The sequence below is a fragment of the Neodiprion fabricii genome, chromosome 3 (genome assembly GCF_021155785.1).
Source record: "Neodiprion fabricii isolate iyNeoFabr1 chromosome 3, iyNeoFabr1.1, whole genome shotgun sequence".
NCBI lineage: Eukaryota > Metazoa > Arthropoda > Insecta > Hymenoptera > Diprionidae > Neodiprion > Neodiprion fabricii.
Genome location: NC_060241.1, coordinates 24,868,605 through 24,874,807, shown reverse-complemented (window position 1 = coordinate 24,874,807; position 6,203 = coordinate 24,868,605). Strand labels below are relative to the sequence as shown.

Sequence of the window (6,203 nt, the reverse complement as noted above, 5' to 3'; positions counted from 1 at the left end):
TATAAATGAGAATCATGAAGTTTTCAGCGTGTGCTCACCTTGCTGTTGATTATGGTCCTGCACCATCGATACTTAAATCGTATTTCAAGAATTAAAAAATTTTTGAAACCTAAATATAAGCTGTTATTTCGTACCTTGTAAGCTCGGTACGTGACGATCAATTTCATATTCATCGTATTCAAAAATTCTTGTATACTTGTTTGGCAAATTCAAACTACGCTTGGAAAGAAAATGTCCCATTATTTTAAACAAGATGCACTCAACTTTACTAATTAATACAACGACAAAATTATTTAAAATTGGAAAAAGTTGACCAAATTCGACGTTTTAGGTTCCCAAGAGGATGCTTTTGTCAGTCTTTACGACAGAGTAGAATGTTTTGTTCATGTTTCATGCACTCCGATATTTTTTATCTTAATATTACAATGAAACCTCTCTCAACGGATATTTTTCAACAGTCAGTGAACGAAAGCTGGTAAACCAGAGGTCACATTGCAGAATAATTACTAAAAGAACAATAGTGGTGTTTCGTCAAAATGCAAACGCTAATGAAATTCTACATGTTACAGTTCTCAGACTAGAAGAAATTGACATTCTTCTATTGTTTAGCTAAAGAACCGAATTGTTGTCCTTGTCGATGAATACCAAATACATTGTCTTTTTTTCTTCCTAGCTATCTAACTTTGCATATTAAGCATGCTGAAATATGCTGGATTCTTATTGTCTCGATGTTAGAGTGTCACTCAATAATGAATATCAGTAAACATGCATAGTTGCGACACAGCAGCAGAACGCAAACATAACGGTTAGTTCTTATTACCCACGCGAAGAATAATATTGTCTGATATACAATAGTAAAGTGCATTTTGTTATACTACTAACTATATACATTTTCAGAAACCGTTACAGTTTGTGTTTGCTGGGATGTACAGTAGCTATCAATATCACTCCTGCTGTAGGCAAGACGCGGATAGTATTGGTTTTTAGTTTACTTCAAAGTATGTTTCATCATTGTTTTTCGTAATGTTACGAAGTGTACAATCACCCGTTCTGCCCCCCTTTCTGATATAGTAGTCGTCGTAGATAAAAGACATGAATAAGGTTGCTGCGTCAAACAGTATTATTGCAAAAGCAATCCTGATTCAGACTGTAAGCTGTAAACACGCTTGACATTGAAGCAGTTTTCCTCACCTTTTAATTTTGCTGCCTGTTGAAATATGCAAAATTCGTGATTTTGCAAAATTTGTAGGAACGATATTTTCGATTCCTATTGCTTCGTTGTAGAATTTGGTTGGGCCTTTACAAAAGCCTTCGAATCACAAAAATTCATAGCTCTCAAAGGAAATGGAGCGAATTATGATGGGTTTATGGTCATACCAGTGATAAAAATCCAAAGGGCGCATTTGGTATAAGCGTCTGAATAGTTTAGCGAGAGAAATTTGGAAACGGTGCGAGACCAGTCATATACTGTTAGTTGCATCGTACGTAAGCTCAACAATGAACTTTAAAGCTGATGGAGAGTCGCGATGAATGGAACCAGAAACCAAGTTCGTGTCAGCCGACTTTGCGTTTTACGAGAACGTAGATAGTGTTACAGAACCCTATATAAACTTGATAGGGAAAACGCGGAGTGCAACAAATACCTTTCGTGGAGCAGGGACCCGGATTCATTTAACGTCGACCCGTTTACAGTACATGCGCGCCCTATTTTTCAACCCTTTTCTGCCGTTCTCACTAATTTTGAAAACCTTGCGAAAAATTAAGCAAGAGAAAGCACACGGAACAATAATGATTCCGGAGTGGCCAGCACAACCTTGGTACCCAGTTTTTCAATCGATGCTCATTTCACAGTCAATTTGTTAATTTCTCATAACACGAAAACTCAACCCATTTGGCAAAAAATTAAAATGCTAGTGGTTATTTTGCCCCAGAAATTGGATATTACCATACCACGCATCTAGCTTAAATATTCTCGAATGCCTCACTGGAGAATAAGCAACCGATGCGTTTCATGGTTGTCTAGACGCGTTTAGGTTCGCAATATCTTTTACTGTCGGGCCGGAAGTTCGACAGGACAGCAGGACTAGAAGATTTTTGAAAGGGATCCTCACCCTGAGACCGTCGAGACCGAAGAATGATTATACTAGAGACACCAGAATTATACTGGAATACACAAGAGCGAGACTATCAAACAAAGAACAAACTCTTAGAGAGTTGACCTTGAAACTTGCGACGTCGTTATCTCTCATCACGGGCTATCATATGCAAGCGTATGCGCTTATAAACATAAAAATCATTCAGGAGTCTGAACACGCGATCGAAATTTGAATACCCAAAATAACTTAATTAATTATTGCCCTAAATAAGAACTTCAAACATCTACGAGTTGATCTCGAGGAAGAGTCGCAAAATACAATGAAATTATTCAACGAATTTAACGACTGAAGTTCTATCATAATTGTATCGAGTGTCTTTCTGTATTCCATTTAATACAAATAACGGACTTACAAACGAATGTGAAATTTTTTCAGAATTCTAGAATAGTTTGTCGACGATGACAAAAGAAGTGTAATTACTGCATCAACAGTGAATAGAGTGTTTTTGTATCCTTCAGAATGCAAATATTGACACTATCAAAATGTGAAAATTGATCAATTCAGGAATCACAGAATTATCTATCGAACATTTGGTCATCGAAACCGCCACCATGTTTCATCCATAAGGTAAGAACGATTGTCAATAGGATAGATACTTACAATGGGTGACATTGGGTATTAGCTTGGGTTAGTAATCGGCGTTGACTGAAGGTAGCTAAAGGCAGCCAGCTGAATAGTGCATTTTGAACATCTTAAAGCTCGGTGCAACTCGGCGAGGGACGGTCAAGGGAAATTTTGTACAGAAATTTATAAAAGCTCTGTAAGTCAGTCCATCAATGCAGGGCACTGCAATTGCCTCTCCACGCCCACGGTGTCCTTTTGCTTGCTTCAAAAGTCTTGAGCAATCCTCTGTCACTGTAATCAAGAATAAGAGTAAATAGTTAATGTTGATTTGCTATTTCATTTGTCGTATCGTGTAAGGATCTATATATATATATATATATATATATATATATATATATATTCAATTTCACACATGCTGGATCAGGTATAAAACTTGCTTTGAGACCTACCATTGATTAATATCGTCAGTATAGAATTCAACTCCATGTTTCAGAACGTTTTATCAGCCGCAGGTAGAACTCAGTTTCGTCTACGTACAATTTCCCCACTTCGCAGCAAACAGGAAATCTGTTAAACTAGAAGAATTTAGCTGAGTGTACACCTAGAACGGAAAATGAGAAAAACGCCGTCAAGTAATTCACGGTGATTCCACTGCTCTCCTTGTAACACTCTACTCAATTATTTTCTAACGTTCGACTGTTTTATTTCAGCGTCATGGTAGTTTTGTAGTTGAAAACGGTATAGATCACTCAGATTTGTAGCGTGTGGAAAATTTCGACCATGAACCCTCCAGGAAATCGAAATCTGCCTCCTGGAGAACGTACCCGAGCTGTGAAGTGATTATTAAGCTTTACATTGTATACACCAGCTAATCCAAGTCGTACAGGGAATATTCGCAATGTCTATATAGGTTAAATAAACATATTGAATGCTAAATAACGACTATCACATACAGCGAAAACGTCCCACCTTATCCACCACCTCCGTACGCATATTCGCTCCAAAACCAACCAGGAGGACACCAAATGCAGGCCGTCCAAGTCGAGTATCCTCCGCAACTGCCACCTCTGTATAGAGGTCAAAAAGTGAGAAGTGTAAGTTTTGAGTTCTGTGATCAAAGATTGATACCTTGAGTGTTTCCCCGATGTATACAATGATCACTCTCCGATCGCACCGTAACAGGGTCCATTCACGGTTACGGTCACTGACGAAATGGTCGCGGAACGTGAAAGGGAAAATCGAGAATTGTACAGACAATGGCTGGCAGAGCAGGAACTGAGAAACATGTCCGACGCCGAGAGGGAATACGAGCAATACGCGATGCAGTTTAGGGCTGCGAAAATAAGACGACTCTTCATAAAAAAAGTATATTGTATCATAACTGTGGAACTGGCCTTCACGGCTGCTTTTATAGCTCTTGTAATGTATGTGTAAGTATTCGAGCGGGTCTTTACATGAGAACTCAAAATTTAGCAGTACATTCATTCGGCTCCCGGCTAGAAACTTTTTCACCTAAATCGTGACAGGAATCGATTTTTCACAATAATGAAAATGATCAATTGATTATCATCAATTTTTCTAATTTCCAAGCCTCTCTTACAAATTCGTAGACGTATTACAGTTTCGATTCACTCTTCCTTGGATTATTGTACTTATAAGGTAACGTTTCTCAAATTGTAATATTACATTTTTATTTCAGAGAGCAAGTTAAATTATGGGTACTGAGACACTGGGGCTTGGCTATCGCTGCAACGTGCGTATATAATTTTTTTCAAATTTATATGCTTGCGCTGGTAAAAAGCTGTATAAACAATAGACAAACCGAATCATTGTCCTCTCGTTATTACCAGAGTCGTCTACTTAATTACATACATCGCAATTACCTGCGTCGAACGAGTGAGGAGACAATCGCCTTGCAACTGGATATTGATGTGCTTATTGGTACGTCATGTGGAAGAAATCTGCGTTCAATTGAGTGCAGATAAAAGTTTCACCAACAAAACTTTGCCAAATGCGCAATAAATTTTTCACGCGACGTGTAATTCGTCCGAACTTTAAAAAATTTTTTACAGACGCTTTGCCAGTCATACAGCGTCGCGTACGCGTCAGCGCACTATAACATCGAGTTGGTACTTCTAGCATTAGGAATGACCGCCCTTGTGACCGTGGTTGTAACGTTCGTCGCAATGTGTGCCAAGGTACAATATAAGTTAGAAGGAAGATTTATCTTTATGCAGGAAAAAAATTTATCGCACCGTATTACGCACCGCGATCTGTTTCAGTTTGATTTCACAAACTACACGGGAATGATATTAATCATCACGGTTGTCATACTTGTCAGCACTTTGGTACTGGCGATAGTGGCGATCCTCACGCAAATCAAAACCTTGTGGGTCATATTTGCTGCGTTAATGACACTTCTGTTATCCGTGGTACGTATCAATACTGTAAACTATTACAGTTTCATTTTGAATTACAATATATATGTATATAACAGCTACGAATAACGACATAGTTGAATAACATTGTTTCCAGTACCTGTTCTATGATACTCAACTTCTCATGGGCGGACGCAGCATCGAACTCAATCCGGATGAATATGTTTACGCTGCGGTGCAAATATACGTTGACATCATTCTGATATTCAGGTACATATTGATGTGCCTGGGTTGCATGGGGGATTCGTAGGAAGCCATTAACCAAGGGGGGCTATCGCGGTAGATGTACGACGTTTTCACGGATTACATTTAACTACGAATATTAATTCCGGGTTTTCCGGTTCCTTGGAATAATCATATCAAAATGTTGTAAGAATCCAAACACTGTCCGTAGAAATCAGTTTGTTTACTACAATGTATACCGTCGTGAGTTTACTGTCGACTGCGATTTACTTTCGTTGTAAATATATGTACCTCAACTTCGGACACGTACAAGATATATCGAGCGTTATATTTATTCGTATCAAGACCGTAAGAATATAGTCACAGTATCTGCGGTAGACAGAATTTTTTATACACGTGTCGAATTATAGGACGTGATATTAATAACACGCCGAGATTTATTAATAGGAAATAATGTTTATTATACAGTTTACATTTGTAATTAACTTCATTTATTTGACTTCTGTTATAAATTTTACCTTAATAATTATATATTATATGCCTTTGCCGAACGACGAATGCTTTCATCAATGTGCGTTTAGACTATAACAATCTTCGTTAAAAGCAAGAACTTCTTCTCCGAAATATGTCGTTCACGTGATAATCCTTTAAAGAATCGTCAAAATACGTCGCACTGAAAACTGCATGAAATCGCTCGGCATACAAATAATATACGTAGTACTGTCGACGTAATTAAAGTAATTGGCGGTTGTTTTTATTTATTTATTTTTTTTTTGTTAATCGTAATTGATTTTTTTGTTTTTTCCATTGTTTTTTCAATTTTTTTTTATCTCGTGATTCACCGGTCATCTCTCAGGTGGCT

General features: G+C 37.8%; 1 long non-coding RNA gene across 1 annotated transcript; it reads left to right on the top strand.

The window, feature by feature from the left end:
* Positions 1-5,006: 5,006 nt before the first annotated feature.
* LOC124177185 lies at positions 5,007-6,203 on the top strand. Its single transcript, XR_006869545.1, has 2 exons — positions 5,007-5,152; positions 5,256-6,203. It is a non-coding gene; the product is annotated as an uncharacterized LOC124177185 (long non-coding RNA).